This window comes from Dermacentor albipictus, chromosome 1 (assembly GCF_038994185.2).
Source record: "Dermacentor albipictus isolate Rhodes 1998 colony chromosome 1, USDA_Dalb.pri_finalv2, whole genome shotgun sequence".
Lineage (NCBI taxonomy): Eukaryota > Metazoa > Arthropoda > Arachnida > Ixodida > Ixodidae > Dermacentor > Dermacentor albipictus.
In genome coordinates, this window is record NC_091821.1 from 340,847,212 (window position 1) to 340,865,408 (window position 18,197).

An 18,197-nucleotide genomic window follows, 5' to 3' on the forward strand; every position below is an offset into this window, starting at 1 on the left:
CTCGCGCTTTGGTTGAACACAAGCGTCGCGAGACGTCGCCATCGGCGCTGATTCCGACGGCTTGGTTATTCGCCATTTTGCTGCTTACTAACAGAGACTGTGGCTATAGAGTCACTAGAAAAAATCAAAAGCCCGCCTATCAGAGTTCGCCTATCCTTTTCGATCGCACTCCGCCCCCTCCCCCCCCCCCCCCCTGTTTTTTTGCAGACCCTTTAATCGAATCAGATCATTAAGACGAGAAAGTATATTTTGGAAAGAATTATTTGACTTACTTTGTGTTGTCAGCAAAATTGGCATCTTGGCATCATCTTGGCACCTTGGCATCAGAAAAGCATGCAATCACAGAGTTAGATGATGAGGCAAAAAACAGGTGTTTCACAACAGTAGCATACAGCACTAACGAAAGTGTTTATTGCAACACCAAGTTTTCACACAACAGCAGTCATTCGACTGTAAAAACAACAATATAGCCCGATGGCTGTGTTTATTTTAACATTACAACTACATAGTAAATTGTGGGCAAACAAGGGAAGCGTCAGCCTAGAGTCAATGGTTCGACAAGGGGACATGGGGGTCTTGAAGCGCCAGGAGCTCCTTGGCTCCCTGTTCCTCCCTGTTCCACCTGAACCTTTTGGGTTATCAGTTGTTGACAACTTGATCGGTCCACATTTGCTTGCGATGAGTATCAAAGTCAGTGTTTACGCACAAGGTATTTTTACTCACGCTGAAAGTTGATTGCTAGTGAATCAGATATAAATTAAAACAAAACAAGAACAACTCACACACGCGCAACTTAACAAAATTGAGTGGCCCCCGAAAAACCGCAATACGTCGCACCATAAACAAGATAGCGGGTTCATCCAAGTATGCATCCAGGGAGTGTATTTCTCCAGTGGTTAGCGCTATGATGCCTCGGTTATGCACTTGTCGTCCCTTTCCCAAATCACACTCGCGTTGTTGGTGCGGTTGTAGCGTCGCCTTTGCGTCGCGCTGCATGGAACGTCGCCGATGTCGTTGCGGTATCGAGCGACACCACGCGAAAGCCTGTGCTCGCGCGCTACAGTTGCGTTTCCTTTTATTTACTTACATTTCTTGTATTTTCTTTCTTTTCCGCGGCCGACGCCGCAAGCGATGACGTGACGCGCATGCTACGCGAAGCGTGCGCGAACAAGTTCACTCAGCCCGTTCCAGGTGGTCAGCGGAATTCCGCGCAAGCTTAATGCAACAGTGTTGTAGCTCCTCCGTAGTGCGATTCGGAGAAGCGTGCGTCACCGACCAGCAGTGCTCGTCGCACGCGCGCCTTTAGCGAGAAGTTCGTGAACGCGTACCTTTTGATTTGCTTATTTTCCCTCTAGCAACCTGCACCGTGTAGCTTTGCGTGCGTCAAAAACGGTGCGTGCAGCTTTCGTGAGCCGTGATCCAATCGCTGCCGGAAATAGAGCACGAGTAAAGCGTGGATCCAGTGGAGTGTCGAAACTCTTGTAAGAAAGAAAGGACGAATGCATGCGGGCCGGACTGGATTAATCCCACTGCTGTGAACATTCGCGAGACTTCAGGTGGGCAGACCTTTTAATGCGTTAGTACAAACTGTTTTTTTTTTTTTGATACCGGTACTGCTATGGCTCCCTGCAATGGTCAGGCGGCGCAGCGATCGGCTCGGCCTGCAGCGCCACCGTGTCGGCTCCGCGAAACACCGAGGTGGCCACTGCAACGGAGGCATGCTGTTGCGGCGCTCGTTTGAAACGCGTCGGTCCTTCTAAATTGCGGTTTTAAGGCAATCGAAAACGGCGAGGCCCATTTTGGACCACCGACGCTTGAGAAAGGACGTCAAATTTACGACTACAACCGTGTATATCGTGTCAAAAGACGTGAACAGCACAGGCATCGCAGCGAAGTGCTAAAGTTAAATTATGGGGCTTTTAGGTGCCAGAACCACGGTCTGATTATGAGGCACGCCGTAGTGGGGAACTCCTGAATAATTTGCACCACCTGGGGTTCTTTAACGCGGACCTAAATCTAAGTGCACGGGTATTTTCGATCGCATTTCGCGCCCATCGAAATTCAGCCGCCATGGCCGGGATTTGATCCCGCGACCTCGTGCTTAGCAGCACAACACAGCAGGTCGCGAAGTGCTTGTCACAACAAAGCAAGCATGCTTACGACGTCAAACACAAAGTAAGTTAACAAATGATTATTGTGTGCCACCTAAGTGACGAAATACGGCCGTAGGCGTTTCTCAAATGTCTTCTGTAGCTTCTTTACTTGGAGCGTGCCTTGCACCTCACAATGGTAGAGGTTTTGGCGAATTGGCAGGTAAATGCTTTTTTTTCTCCGTCGACAAAGTGCCTCGAGCACATTCTGTCTGGTATTGTCGTTCGGGCTTGAATGTGAGAGGTCATCACCGCTGAAACATAATAGAGAGCATTCGGCTGAGACTAAACAACGTGAAGGCTGAACGAATGTGCACTAGCGTGCGCGAGAGGAATGCTAATTTGCGAATACTTGCCGTGTGCTGCGGTGTACTCCAACCTTTGTTCTGTTGTTCTAAGCGCGCGAGAAAACATCGGCATGAATGAGCCCGGTTCCAGCAGTCGCGTCTTGATCTTGGCGCAGAAAGAAGCTGCACGCTGGCTTATTAATGCACAACAACAGAAACAACAACAAAAACACACACACACACACAGAGCGTACAAAGCTCCAGCACAGAGCACTTACGAAGCTCGATTTGACACGTAACAACTGCGCATTTGTTTTGGAGCGAGACGAGCTAAACAACTATCTGAACCAATTTACAAAAGCGAGAATCAGTTCACGCGTTTTTACGGAGTTCTCGCTTTATTGTGCGTTTTTACGGATGCCGCTGCTGGATTCCTTATGATTATTTAAAATTTTTCATTTACATCTTAGTTCGTTTAGCAGTAATTCGCAAGAGCGACACGAACCACGACGATCCACTTCAGCCGCCGGGTTGCTTCCCATGGTTTTCAAGGGAAGCGGCACAAATCGATGCCGACATCCGCTTCGCGGTTGTGACAATCCTTAACGCAGCAGTATGTTCGCTTGTTCTTTTTGTTCACACTTGTCACGGAAGAGCAGCCAAGAGGCCGCGGTGAACCCATCCGAAAATTGGAAATGCAGGCATTTAGGTGAGCCTGAGCGCACCGCGGACAATTGTGAAATGGCGAGGAGGGCCTACTCGCGGATGCTGACCGCCGCTGCTGGCTGGTGCGACATGTACAAACTTCGTTGCCGGGTGATGTGTGACAGCTAAGCGTTTTTTTTATTTTTTTAATACGGTTTCTACCATTCTGTAACAAATGCTATGACGTGACTAACGGCTTGCGGTCACGTGCATTTGTAGAGTACTGCCTTTAGGAAATAATGTGGGGACGGGTTGTGGAGGGGTTCTAACCTATTCGAAACGAGCAGGCCAAGTACTGCGAAACAAACGCGCACAGCCCTCTCCATTTCCGGTGAACCTGCATGCTCCCGACAAAGGCATTGGTCCTGGATCGGGGGCCGTGTGGTAACCTTGGTCGCCGTTTCCCCGTTTCGCTGATTATGCGAAATGAACTGACGACGCATAGTGTTCTGTGCTGCCCGCTCGATTTTCGTATTTTTCTTATTTCTTTAGAAATACGTATAACTTCCCTTGAACGGACATGGTCGGGATTACCCGACGAAGATGTCGTTACAGTAGGAGAGAGCAACGCGTGGAGCGTACTGTCGTGCCCGATCACCTTGCAGCATCGGGAGCTGGAAGGCGGTTGGTTAGCCAGGGGAGCGAGCAAGCTCTTCTCCCCTTCTCGTTTCTTCCCAAGGATTAAAGTTCACACAGGGGGAAAGCGTTGTTGCAAAGGCCGTGGCGTGACCGGGATGCGTTGGTTCGGCGGGTCCGTCGTGTGTGCGCCCCGCGCCGCAGAATTTATTCCTGGAATATCGATCGACCCGATGTTTCTCTTTTTTCCCTTCACAATGTCCTCACTGTTGTTCAGTCGCGGAAGGGGCCGGATGAGAAACCGGCTCGCGCTCTATGGCGTCGCTGCGAGCACGATGCAATAATTCTCGGGAGTTGCTGCAATGATTCGGCGCGCGTATCTTTATCGGCTGCCAGAAGCATTTAAAGCGTGCGCGCGTCTCTGTTTTTCAGGGGCTGTTTATCGCACCCATCGACTGGCGCTCTTTTATCGCGTGGGCGGGCTCCGCGTTTTCTTTGAACGCCGCATTTCCTAGAACTACCGGGGGACGGGGGGGGGGGGGGGGGGCAACATTTCTGCAATGTTCTTTCGCCTTCCTGTTTATAACCCACCGAGAAGTGTGGTTGGAGAGCGTTATTAGCATATAGAAAAAGACGTATCCGGAACCGGCAGCGCTATGGTGGTTGCGTCTTGCTGCGCTGTGATCAACGGAGGAACACTTTGAAGGAGCACTTCAGCACATGGTTCCCTCGATCACGCAATAACACACCACTCCTTCGACTCGATCGTGCAGCACAGCAAAAGGACTTGTCAGCCAACAATAGAGGCCGCGTAAGAAGGGCTCCTTCGTTGTCCGCCTATTTGTGACCGCGCGACTCTCACTGAATGGATGTTTTACGGAATGATTAGAAGCGCACAATGGGCGAAGCCTGCCTCCATTCTCTGCAACACGAATCCGGCTGTAGTTACTGATTGTGTAACGTGTAATGACTGTGTTACTGTCGTGACACGGGCCCTGCGTAGGTTTAGCTGTACTGCATGGAATTGGTCGACATCCTTCTTTCTCGGCCCTTTTTTTTTTTTTGCAACTTGAGTAACTTGTTCCGAGAAGAATGCTCACGATCGGAGTTGATCCCGGTAATTTTCGTTTCTCCTGTCGTTGGTTTTGAGTCCTTTAAAACAGGGCACATATATCCACGAGGGGGATTGGATAGACTGGCGCATACTTTTATATCTGCGAGAAATTAGACTGCGAATGAACGCCTGTCGCCGTGAAAGTCTTGGCGCGTTTACTTTTTCTACTTTCCCTTTAGTTCTGTGCTTGACCGTGTACAAAGTTGTGATAAATGTGTCAGGCATAATATTGCTCGCAGACCGCTTGTCAGTTCTTATGTCGCCATAAAGCGCAAATAATTCACTATTGCACCGATCGCTACACTTTTTTTATTCCACATCATGTTAAATAAATTCTGTTTTTGTGGATATACCTGGACATTGTGGACTTGCACTTAATGAGATGGCAGACAGCATGGTAGAGGCAGCGCTTGGTGGGTCAGTGAGTTTCTTTATACCCAGCATCACTCTGCTAGCGGTAACAAGATTTCGAAGGCGACAGCAAGTCTTAGGTAGAAAAAAAAAAGGAGCCCCTCCTTGCTGCACGGATTACAAACATTTAGCGTTCCCTTGGAATGTCTGGTCTTGCCCCTCTCGACACTACGAAGTTTCCGTTACACTATTGCAATGTCGAATACCGCAACTAAATCTGCACATGGGTAGGTGTGGGTTCGCACCATCGAACCTTTTTGTATCATGAAGGGATATATAATCACTGGTCCATATCCTCCTATTTTGCCGAAAATATAATTCCGAAAGAAAGACCTACTTAGAGCAGCCCCTATCGCGTATGGGTCTTCCTCTCTCGTTGATTTAACATTTCATCTCTTGGGGCAAGTACCCTTGGCCGATCCCGGAAGGAAGTGTGTCAGATTGTACGTGAGTACGTCATTGCGACTGGGGGACTCTCATGTTAAAGCACACCTTAAGCTCATGTCAAGCACAGCTCAATTTCATGGGTCTTATCGCTGCGATGAGGTTGCATTGCGCAATGCCTTGTCTTGACCTTGTCCTGATACTATAATCGAGACGTCCCACTGCTCCCGCACAAGTCTCGGGGCTGGCAGGCCCGACTCGACGCTTGTTCAGTCCGACGGGCTAGCGTTTACACGAACTCGACAGGCCTATTCCAGCCCGACAAGGCGCCTCAATGCATTTCTGTCGGGCCCGTGTAAAACGCCCTGAAAGACGAGAAAAACATGGTACCAAGCGGCCTATAGGTCGAGAGTATTGTGCAACAGCAAGCATAGCTGTTGCTGAATTGTGCATGGACATTTATTTAATTCAATAGAAACATTCTAAACACACGCTACATTACTTTTATTGCAAATAATAACTAAATTAACACATTTACAACAATAAGTATGGGCACTATAATACTCCCTCAGCGGAAGGGCGACCGTGTGACACCGAGTACATCTCCCTCGAGATAAAGACGACGGAGTTAAAAGGAATTTGCGGGTGCCCGTGTGACAGGGGTATTACACACGGAGAGGGAACAACAACACATCAATGGATAAGAAATATTTCCCTCATGCCACCGCGCTTCCCTACAAAATAATACACAAGCCAGGCAATCACCAGACACTATATATTTCCTAACTGCCTCTTAATATCCAACAAAACTGACCACACCTGTTGCAAATACGGAAAACCTGCACAAGAGGTCAATGACCAGCTCATAGACTGCCCCATAACAAGAAAGGAAAGACTACTTCTGACACGCAAATTTCCAAACACTACAGATTACAAACCTGAAATAGTCAAACACCATGGTACGTACCATGTCCTTGGAAGAAATTGTGAAAAAATCAACCAGATCAGTGACCTTGGCTCCATGGCAGCCAGCCTTCGGTAACGCTACTGAACGGAAACCTATCAGTCAGGTGTTTCCTTTCTTTTGTTAAAAGCTCTTCTTTCTTTTTATTTTACATTTCCTCTTGTTTTTTTGTTTTTCAACTCTTCTTGCCTATATTAGTTATTAGTCACTGATCTAATTTATTTATTTCACCAACAATTTAGTTACATATGCCGATTTATAGACGAGCTATACATCGGCTGTTTCAACCAAAAAATTTCAAATGTAGCCTTTTAACGATATCGCGATGGCTTCTCCAGCACGTTATTACCTGCGCTAGCGGACATGGTCAATATTTGTGCACTGCAGTAACCACTGCCCAGACTTGGCACTCCAGGAGGTCGCAAGGAACTGCGATGTCGTCGTCGGCGCTCTGAGCATTGTAAAAGGATGTTTCCAATGCAATCCTCGAATCGAATAACAGGAAGACTGTTTATTCGAACGTCGTACTTCCTCCGGGTAATGATGCCGGTGAGCAGCATTGTTCCAGGCCCAACACCCTGCTGCTACCGCTGTGTCCAACGAGGTGTACAGTAAGAGTGAAATCAATGGACAGGTTCGTTGAGAACTATGAAGGGGTGCAGGCGACTTTGCGGGAACTGGTACAAGTTCAAAGCTCCCTCAGTGGCAGCAGCAAGACAATCATAAAAGGATATGAGAAAGTATTTAAAAAGTTCAAAACTTTATTGGATATCAACCTTTCTGTAGCCTTGTTTGGCCCATGCGAGGAATCAGCGAGGAAGCTTCGATGCCGTTTACCGCGCTGCAGGAGCAAAAGAAGCAGCAGAGGCTATTTGTGACCGCTTGTCAAGGCTACGGTCTGACGCCTCATTTGACGTTCTATGACAGCGGACGAACTCAAGAGCAACAAGAGTTGGGTCTAAAGGAACCTCGTGTGCCCAGAGTTCCGCAGTCGCCCAGAAGGCTTCAATTCACATACAAGCCCGCGGAGCCTGCAGCGCTTGACGGGAAGTCGTCACAGAGAAAATAGTTTTTTTTTTCCCCCCCGCTATCGATCGTATTACCAGCGAGATCCGACGGCGATTTGCAAAGCCTGGCATGGAGCAGCCGATAGCCTGGAGCGCATTTTGACTGACGCTGCTGAAGGTCGAAACTTCGCGGCAAACGACATCAATGAGCTTTTAGGAGAGCACACACTGCAGACTTTGACGTCAGCAGGTTTTCCGCGCAGCTCATGATTCTCCCGACGCTCCTCCGTGACGATATCCGGCCCCAAGTGAGCGCATTTTACAAATTCTGCAGGGGACGTCCGCAGATATGCGTAACATGATGGACCAGGTTGTCCGGTACCTGCAACTAGTGTGTTTTTTTGCCTGCGTCAGCTGCTTCGGGAGAGCGATCTCTCAGTGCTTCGGGGCGAGTAAAAACATTTTTGCGCAATCGAATGACGCAGAGGAGGCCGACACACCTCCTCCTCCTCCTCCAGGTGCACAAGAAGATAGCTGCGGTACTGCACTTGGTTGCCGTTATGAAAGAGTTCGTGTCCAGAACGGTAGAACGAACAGCGACCTTCGGCATCCTTTGACAACCTCTCGAGACTACCCAACGACCTCTTGTCGTGACAGCCACGAAGCTCGTCAATGTGCGATAATAGCTTTGTACCTAGTGCCTACTTTCGCTGTCTACTTGCATCGAATCTGTGTACTTGCGTCAGTTCACGTTTGCTTCACAACGGGAGCGAATGCAGAAATATTAAAAATGATTTCTCGCACCTTTCGAACCCGTTTTGTCATTTGCGTGGTCTGCGCAGGTTTACCGTACTTCTGAAACTTCCAACCGTTTTCAAAGTGTATACCAGTGCAGAATAAGCGAGGATGCAAATATATAAAATCTGATACGGCTAAAATGAGTGAAAACATTAATAATTGATGTCATTAAAAGTATACGAATTATTAAACTAATAAAATGTAATGAACTAAATAAGGATTGACAAATAGTGAGAAGAAAATAAATAACAAACGCAACATACAAAGACCACAATACGTGTCCCCCCCCCCCCTCCACTCCCTCCCAAAAACGTTCCGGAGTCCCTGATTGCCCTTCTAGGAATCCGCAAGAGCTAAGGGGGGTTAGTTGTCTGGTAAACATTCAGAAACTGCACACACATGCAGGCTACCCAACTCGGTTCCCTAAAACTGTAGCACAGGGACCCGCCGTGGTTGCTCAGTAGCTATGATGTTGGGCTGCTGAGCACGAGATCGCGGGATCGAATCCCGGACGCATTTCGATGGGGGCGAAATGCGAAAACACCCGTCTACTCAGATTTAGGTGCACGTTAAAGAAGCCCAGGTGGTCGGAATTTCCGGAGTCCTCCACTACGGCATGCCTCATAATCAGAGAGTGGTTTTGGCGCGTTAAACTCCATTTTTTTGTTCATATTTTTTTAGACCACGGGAACGCACTCGCGTTGCAGCCTACGTATCTTTCTTCCCCCCGCCCCCATCTCAGCTGCACCACAAGGATCGCCGGAACAGGCTGTGACTGGTATATGTGTATTGTGACACTGTGTTACTTTGCGCAAGTTGCTACCTTTCTGTCTCCCATCTGGGCTCTTTGTGTATGTGCCCCCCGTCGCCTATTCAACTTGTCTTCTCTCTCCCGCTACAACGGAGACACGCGCACTGGTGCTGCGCAGCGACCCCTTTCTCCTTCCCTGCTTCGGTGTGTACGCGAACCGCTTCTCTCCGCCCGCCTGCCCTTCTCCGAATCATTCTCTCCCCCCCCCCTTCCATTTCTTTCTTTTTTTTCCCCCTCTTTCTCGGTGGCGTCCTTGCCCTGCATCGTTGCCAATAAGGCTGCTGTAAATATGTCAAAGTGCCTAGGAACTGTCAGTCACTGGCACCACTGTACCTTTTCATTTGTACGTTTGTAGGAGCGACCAGGCACGCTCTCTGCTGTCTTCACCATGAGTTCCAAAGCGAAAATTCTTTTTTTTAACCCTGGTGAAGACCAGTCCACTGGCCGAAACTGTCGAAGTTAAACACTTGTTCTGTTTACCTTGTATCGTCGCTCAAGTTATGTACGTTTGAAAGGTAGTCTGAATAATTCCTCTTCACACACACACACACACACACACACACACACACACACACACACACACACACACACACACACACACACACACACACACACACACACACACACACCACGTGACCGGCTTCCCACACTTCGCACACATACACTTTTTCCCACTTTGACTCTCCGAATGCTAACGCATTAAAAGAAAAAGCACGTTTTTTCTTGCAAAAGTGTAACTGAATCTTCGTTCCAAAGCCGGCTGTGCGTCATATTGCTCGTATTTACTAAGATGTCTTAGGCACACACCACGGTTCCTGGAGTAGCCATCACCAAGACAACTCGGGCTTGGCATTGCGGTGTTTCGCGCTGAAGGAAGTGAGAATTTCTCGCACTGCGTTGCTCGGAAGAGAATAACGTGACGTCACCTCCTCGAAGAATTTAAGATGATAGACACCTGGGGCGGTGCCTGTCGTTTTCTGCGGAGAACATGCAGGGTCGAGGCACCCTTTTCTGCGCTTCGTGCGTAATTTAAATATAGAGACTCGACGTGACCAGGTGCCGGTGTCACGTTTTGTTTTGACGGTGTACGTTATAAAATCCCGATTATGGCTGCTGCCCAAGTCTATGCAGAAGCACAGAAACACTGCGTACGCATGCTGTCCGACAGACACATACATCTGAGGACGGTGCAGGTCCTGTCCGATTCGAAAATAGTATAATACATACATACATACATACATACATACATACATACATACATACATACATACATACATACATACATACATACATACATACATACATACATACATACATACATACATACATACTGTACGTACGTACTGCTTCTTGCAAAGAAAGCACTTGTCGTTCGTGAGGTACGGGGCACTTTTGAAGGGAGAACCCATAACTAGCCCATTGATTACAGCTATGACATAGCCTTTGCATCCTCTGTCCATATATCTTGATTGTCTGCCGGACGCTTAAAATGCGAGGTTGTTGTGCCATTACCACAAGCCCGGATTCCGAATCTGCAAGATGCAGAATCTATCCTGCGAGCGCCCTAATTCTCCCTTCACAAGTCAAGATGCTGAGCCGTCAGGCAGCGGGTCCTGCGGGAGAAGCGGAGAAGCCTCGGCGAGCCGCAAGTTTGGACGTGTCGGCGTGTGCCAGACAGCCCGGCGCCGCACCTCCCTTTGCCTGGAGGTCACCGCGCGCGCGAACTTTGAACCGGGTGGCCAGCGCGGTCGCTGGTTGGACCCCTCGGACGACCGTCGTGTGCTGACTTTGTATTGGGCCGTTTGAGTGACAATGGTCCTCGGGGATTATAAAAGCAGCGACACGCCGCTCGAAAACAGGATCTGCCGACCCCACCGGGAGAGAGTGTCGCTCCCGACTGGGGTGAGATGTGAAACGCGTTTTCGCCGGACGTCGTCGTGCGAGAACAGTCGCGTTTGTTGTGAGCACTCGGCCCCAGTGCCGACCCGTTCATGTCCTGTATGATAACCTGTATATAATGTATAAAGTCCCTTTTGTTATTCTCATCGACGCCAGGCTCGGAGTCTTCGCTACCAACGCTCTGTCACGAAACGGGTGACGAGCGCTACGGGACCACAAAGCCGTAATCGTGGTGCAGCGGTACAAGTTCGTAACACTGGTGGCACCGGTTGGGTGTCGTAACACTGGCGGCACCAGTTGGATGTCGTAATACTGGTGGCACCGGTTGGGAAGTTCGTAACACTGGATGGCAGCTACGGGATTGACCGGCATCAGCTACCTCGGCGCGGTGAGTGCCTGAAGTTTACCTCAAACACCAGACTTTCTCTGACACAGGTTATAGTAGCTTAGGGAAGGATTTGGTGTTGCATTGTGATAACCTTGTGTGTTTCAAGCCTAGTAAGAGTGTTTTGGAAACCAGGGGATGCTGAGGGGGTAAACAGGGCAGTGTGTGAAATACTTGCATATGTCTTACTAGTAGTGTTATAGTAGCGTACGGCAGGTATATTCAAAAAGGGTAAACAGCAGGAGGACAGTGTGAACGATGGAGAAGTACAAGGTGAAGGAACTTCTCGAAATTTGTGAGGAGTTGGGCATTGAGTTGGGCTCAACCAAAAGAAAGAATGCGATCCTTGAGGTCATGAGGACTGGGGACGTAACGACTGAGGAAGCCGCAGAGGCCTTGGCGGAAATCAATGAACGTCGGGAAAGGGAGGAAAGGAGAGAACAGCAACGTCGCGAGGAGGAAAAGGAGGAAAGGAGAGAGAGGGAGCGACGTGAGCACGAGCTTAAAATGAAAGAGTTGGAGATCCGAAATAACTCCCCGGCGCCTAGTCTCACTTCTAACGTTCCAAGAATACGCGATCAACTTCCACCCTTTGTCGTCGGAGAGGATATGGCCAAATACCTCGTGAAATTTGAGCACGTGTGCGAACGGAATAGCATTGAGCGATCCCTCTGGGCACAGAATCTGTTAGCCTTGCTTCCTGGGGAGGCATCAGACGTAATAACTTGCTTATCGAAAGAGGCGTTTGAGAGCTACAGTGATGTGAAGGAAGCCCTACTGCGGAAGTACAGATTGTCGCCCGAAGCTTTCCGGCAGAGGTTCCGGTATGCAAAAAAGGGTAAGGAGTCGAATGTTGACTTGGCGTTTCGTCTAAAAGCCGACTTGGTGGAATGGCTGAAGGGCGAAGAGGTTTACGACGACCGCGACAAAATTGTCGAATGCATCGCGTTGGAGCAGTTCTACCGTTGCATTGATGAGGATGTCCGGCTCTGGCTGCAAGATAGGCTAAAGGAGGTTAAGCTAAACAAGGCAGCAGAGTTAGCGGAAGAGTATTACACCCGCCGCAGCTTGCACAGCAAGGCAGTGCGCATAGAAAAAGCAGATAGAAGAGATGGGTTTTACGGGAAGCCCGATGAACGGAAGGAAATCACGCGTCGCGAGTTTCGGGACGACGAGTCCCTTCCCAAAGAAACTGTAAGGGATGGACAGAATGCATCTCAGAATGATGACGATGGTCCGAAACAGCGAAACGAAATGACGCGTTCTTTTGAAAAACGGAAACCGTTAACCTGCTACAATTGCAAAAAGCAAGGGCACATCGCTGCAAGCTGCCCAGAGAGAATTGCTTTTGCAACGATACAGGAAACTCACAAAAACATACGTCTATTGGAGCCCTATGTGCAGGAAATTAAGGTAAACGGCAAGAAGTGCCGAGCACTGCGGGACTCTGCAGCAACTATGGACGTTGTTCACCCGTCTTTCGTCTCCTCGAGTGATTTTACGGGAGAGTGCGTTAGGATACGGCAAGTGGCCGAGAAGGAGAGTGTCTGTTTACCGATCGCAACGGTTATCATTGAAGGAGAGTTTGGAAAACTTAACACCGAAGCCGCTGTGTCAGCCGCCCTCCCGGAGCAATTTTCCTACCTCTTCTCAAATAGCTCGGAGCAGCTGCTGAGGGATCAGGGCAAATCATTCTTTGCCGACGTGGCGTACATGGCCCCCACGCGATCCAAAGCGCGCCCGCTGTCGAGGGAACTTGACTTAGCGTCGGTGAGCGAACAGCGGTGCGGTACCCGGACCGATCACGGTAACTTGAGTGGCGAGCAGTCACGGGAGAGGCAGAGCTCGGAGGCTGGCCTAGACGAGCGGGTCCTGGACGTGAGTGGGAGTGACGCGTACAGTGCTAGCCGCGATATAGACGCGACGCCGCAATTAGGCGACGCGGGCTCCACACTCGCTCCGGTTTCCGCCAGCCGGCAGGAGCAGGCTGCAGTTGAAAGAGAAAGTCTGATTCGCGAGCAACAGGAAGGCTGTTCATTAGCCGATCTGAGGAAGAGCGTCAAACGGGGAGTGGAAAAAAAGAGGGTTTCATTTGGCAAAGAATCTGGCTTATCGTACCGCGGCTACACGGATAAGCAGGGTCGCAAATATAAGCAGCTTCGGATTCCGCGAAAATATCGCCGGGAAAAATGAATGACCTCATTTGCTTCCTCAGAAGTATGTTTTCGGTCCAAGTGATTTCAAGGGGACCATTCCATTTGTAATTATTATTGCTGATTAATAATTGTTTCTTGTCTATTTTGTTGTGTTGTTAATTTGAAAACTGGTTGTTTGAGCCTTGTGTACTAGATCGTACACCTGCCTCTTGTTGCAGCGGGAGCAAAAAGAGGGATAGCAATTTAGTTAGGTTGATTTGAATTATGGCCTTGTCTGGTGTTTGACGGGAGACAGAGGGCACTTGTTCGTGTTGGGTGTTGCCTTTTGCCGGTCGGTTTTGCAAGCTGCAGAACGACCAAGCGGGACCAGTGGCGAGAAGCAAGGTCTTAGGAACGACCCGAGCGGAGCTGGTCAAGGTGCCTTGGCGACGACGTGGTGAGCAGAGCTCCTGTCCTGGCGAGTCGGACCTGGGCACGTGAAGTTACCTGGCGTCCCGACACTGGACGTGAACTTGGACGAGCCTGACGAACGTGCGCGCCTGGCATCCGAGCCACGTGGAGGCAGCTCGTCTTCCCGGCGCCTTATCTGAGGGCGGGGATGCTGTTGTGCCATTACCACAAGCCCGGATTCCGAATCTGCAAGATGCAGAATCTATCCTGCGAGCGCCCTAATTCTCCCTTCACAAGTCAAGATGCTGAGCCGTCAGGCAGCGGGTCCTGCGGGAGAAGCGGAGAAGCCTCGGCGAGCCGCAAGTTTGGACGTGTCGGCGTGTGCCAGACAGCCCGGCGCCGCACCTCCCTTTGCCTGGAGGTCACCGCGCGCGCGAACTTTGAACCGGGTGGCCAGCGCGGTCGCTGGTTGGACCCCTCGGACGACCGTCGTGTGCTGACTTTGTATTGGGCCGTTTGAGTGACAATGGTCCTCGGGGATTATAAAAGCAGCGACACGCCGCTCGAAAACAGGATCTGCCGACCCCACCGGGAGAGAGTGTCGCTCCCGACTGGGGTGAGATGTGAAACGCGTTTTCGCCGGACGTCGTCGTGCGAGAACAGTCGCGTTTGTTGTGAGCACTCGGCCCCAGTGCCGACCCGTTCATGTCCTGTATGATAACCTGTATATAATGTATAAAGTCCCTTTTGTTATTCTCATCGACGCCAGGCTCGGAGTCTTCGCTACCAACGCTCTGTCACGAAACGGGTGACGAGCGCTACGGGACCACAAAGCCGTATTCGTGGTGCAGCGGTGAAAGTTCGTAACAAGGTACTTTCCGTTAGAGTCCACAGACTGTTTCGGTTATATTACATTTATTACAGTCTGGGCCGGTGCTCACTCTATATGGGGACCATATTTCACACGCCTTCTTTCCCCTCATGATTATGAAGTAGACATTGGAGATTTGGCGTGTATATCTCGGTCGGTGCCGTTTTGTGCTTGAGTTGCGCGAGTGTGCTATTGACCGCACTCCTAGAGACCTAGTAGTGGGCTTTGTTTGCTGGCTGTGCGAGCGGCTCATTATGTAAGCAACACATTGGATGGGTCTGTTTCGCATACAGGGAAGTGCGAGAGATGGCAATCGATGCACTTGCACATTTCGGCGCGCTGCCGTTATCGCATGCTGCCCGTCGGACGTAAGCTGCACTTTCGTTGCCTGCTTGTGCTGCGATACCCTAGCACACATCTGCGCAGTTAGCGCTTCGCGTGGACGGTAGCAGTTAAGCGGTGACGCGATAACGGAAAGCTATAAAAGGGAACGCCGAGGTCACCGCTGGTGCTACCATTACAGACGATCAGGGCTCAAGAGGCGGCGGGAGAGAGAGATACGGAGACGGCCTGGAGAGAGAGAGAAAGTCGACATAAGGAAGTATATTACTGCGCGACGGCAAATTGGACCGCTCACATTTGACATTTCGTGCGAGCGCGTGGTGCTGCCGCTAGCAGGCCGTACACGACCTGTAATACCCGCTCGTAGCAGGACTCGTCTATAAGACCCAACGGACAAATCGGAACCGAGCGTACCTGCCATATGGTACTACTACTGTCAGTTCTGTGCGTTCTCCTCGCTTCGATGCCTTGCGATCAGATAAGCGGGCGGAACGACAACAAGGCCGTCGTCCCTTCGCTGCCCCGTTTCCTATCGGGAAGTGCGCATTCGGCGCCGTGCGCGCGGGCCCTGCCCAATGTCTCGTTGTTCCCGCGATCGAGCGAGAGCGCCGGTTTGTTTCGGCTGGCGCCGGCTGCGCTTTCCCCTCCCTGGGCGTATGTTGGTCCGGCGAGGCTGTTTGGTGACCCGTTTGTTTACCTACGGACTATGCCGCGGGCGTTTCCTTCCCGGCGCGGCCTTGCGACTCGGCCCCGTGCGCATTGCGGTTCTGCGCAGGCGCGCTGCCTGATTTGTTTTGTTCTTTTGGGAGGATGAACGGGGGAGGCGTGGTGTCACGTGGTGCGAGGGCGCGAGGGGGCAGCAACCTTGGCGAGAGGTAAGCAAACTCTCGGAGTACTCGGGAGGCTCACCCTCCCCCGCACGCTGCTGTCGGGCAAGGAAGCGGGGTAGGGTGGGCTAGGGCAGGCGGGCTGGCTGCTGGTCGAACCTAGGGGACCTTGGCAAGTCACTCTGCGTCGTCGCGTGCGTGCGAAAGTACACGGGCGTTTGCGAATGGTTGAATGGTATTTGCTCAAAGTGGTTTTGGTTGTGGTTGACGATTGCGCGCATCACTCAAAAGAAGGGGTGCACGTGATAGCATAAAGGCCTCTCTTCTTCTTTTTTTTTTTATGTAAGCCGCACGCACACGTGCCCGCACACCTCTCACACACTCGCGTGCACGAGCGCGCAGTTATGCTTAATGGTATAATTTTGCGCATCGTTTCGCGCTCCGTTTAATCGGCTCTGCCGTAGCATTGTGGGCTCGCACATTCGTGTTCTTACTGAGAAGTTGTATGCATACCACACTGTAGGGCTTGCACTGGTCTGGGCGGAATAAACAGTAAACGGTCAAGCTAAATCTAGTGCGGCCAAACTTTAAAAGCTTTCCCAATTTTCCATATGTCTCTTGTCATGCACCATTGAGGTGTGATGCCAGTAATGCCGTTGCCAAAATTCCTCTCACTACAGCGTGACATTGTAGGTATCTGTCGGGGTACAGCTGTTATTGCTGTGCAGCAGCACCATTCTCGCTTGTAGTGCCATGCCACTTCCGCATATTGTTACAACACTGTGCGAGGAGGTAGAGTGCAATGCTAAACCTCGTTATTGCTGTCAATGCATCACCTTCTGGCGAAACTGTCGCACATTTTACTAGCGTGTATAATTCTTGGGGTTTACAGCATACACTGTGCACAGTTGTACACTTGTGTACCATAAAATGGTTTGCCAGAAATTTTTGACCGAGGTTTTCCCTATGTTAGCTGCGCAAGTGCTTTGTAGGAAACAGTTGTTCGCAATCTCCTATTCTTACTGCATGCAGTGCTATTGTAATGTCTTGGAATACACCACTGAGGCAATGACAGTATTAAAGGGCCCCTCACTAGGTCCTGCCATATTGAGCTGACAAGCGCAGAACATACATTGAGTGATAACGATCGCATCTGCAAAGTATTACATTGCTACGCACCGCGGAAAGATCTGGAATTTCAAACCTAACGCTGTTTTCCCTTGTCCCCGCGCTCCAAGCTGGAGGATAACGTGCTAGTTAGAGTGTACTAGTACACTCTAGTGCTAGTGCGCCTACGTACACATGTTCGCGCTGTGACGTAGCTCGTGGTGACACACGACTTCGAGAATTATTCAAGACAACATCTGTCATTCGTGTAATATGTTGCTAGACTAGATGAATTAGAGCTTAGAGAAATAATAAAACACAAAAACTGAATGTCTGCATGTTTTTGTTTTACTTCGCACTGCATCAAGAAAGATGTACTTCCGTTTCGTCTGCTTGTTCCCACGTCGTGCAGTCACGCTTGCAGACACCGAAACTATGTTATTTTCTACCTTGTTCCAGCGCGGGATCATGCTCTGTGATCCGCTTGTGTCTGCCTCAGTATTCGTGAAGCATAGACTTGTACCGCCGGCCAGGTGTCCTCGTGCACAGCACGCACAATCGTGTGCTGCACGAAATGAAATAATCGCTACGGCTCGCACGTGACGCCGTCAGCGGAAGTGCGGGGCACTGCAAAAAAGCGAGGAGAACAAGAAATGAAGGCGAGGCCCGTGACGTATGCGTCATGCGATCCTCGATGTCCGGTGTGTGAAAACGCAGGGAAGGAATTTTGCTTGTGGAGGCTTGACGGGTCAAGATGAAAGAGCGTCTATGTTTGCGGTGAAGCTCGCCTCCTGAAATCGACAGTGAAATATTTCTACCTCGGCTATTAATGAGCCAATTTGAAACAAATGTTGCTGCAGAACGCCTTCTAGAGGACACGTAACACTTCCAGCATATAATCAATATTTGCTATGGGGTCTGGTAGGGGCACTTTAAGGCATATATAAGTTGGTGGGCCCGGGCTGGGCCTGGTCATGCAGGCCTGGACTTGTTTTTACCTAGTGCGAGTTAGC

At 50.2% G+C, this 18,197-nt stretch overlaps 1 protein-coding gene across 5 annotated transcripts in view; it reads left to right on the top strand.

Moving 5' to 3' along the window:
* Nucleotides 1–18,197, top strand: part of LOC135906095 (insulin-like growth factor 1 receptor) — a 228,010-nt gene that overhangs the window by 127,431 nt on the left and 82,382 nt on the right. Inside the window, exon 1 of one of the 5 annotated variants that reach the window (XM_065437541.2) lies at nucleotides 16,035–16,125. The exons of 3 other annotated variants lie outside the window; for them this stretch is intronic. The gene's annotated coding sequence lies outside the window, so the exon portion shown is untranslated. Of the gene's footprint in view, nucleotides 1–16,034; nucleotides 16,126–16,162; nucleotides 16,250–18,197 lie in introns of those variants that run through there. One more of the 5 variants, XM_070531739.1, reaches the window with a different exon arrangement.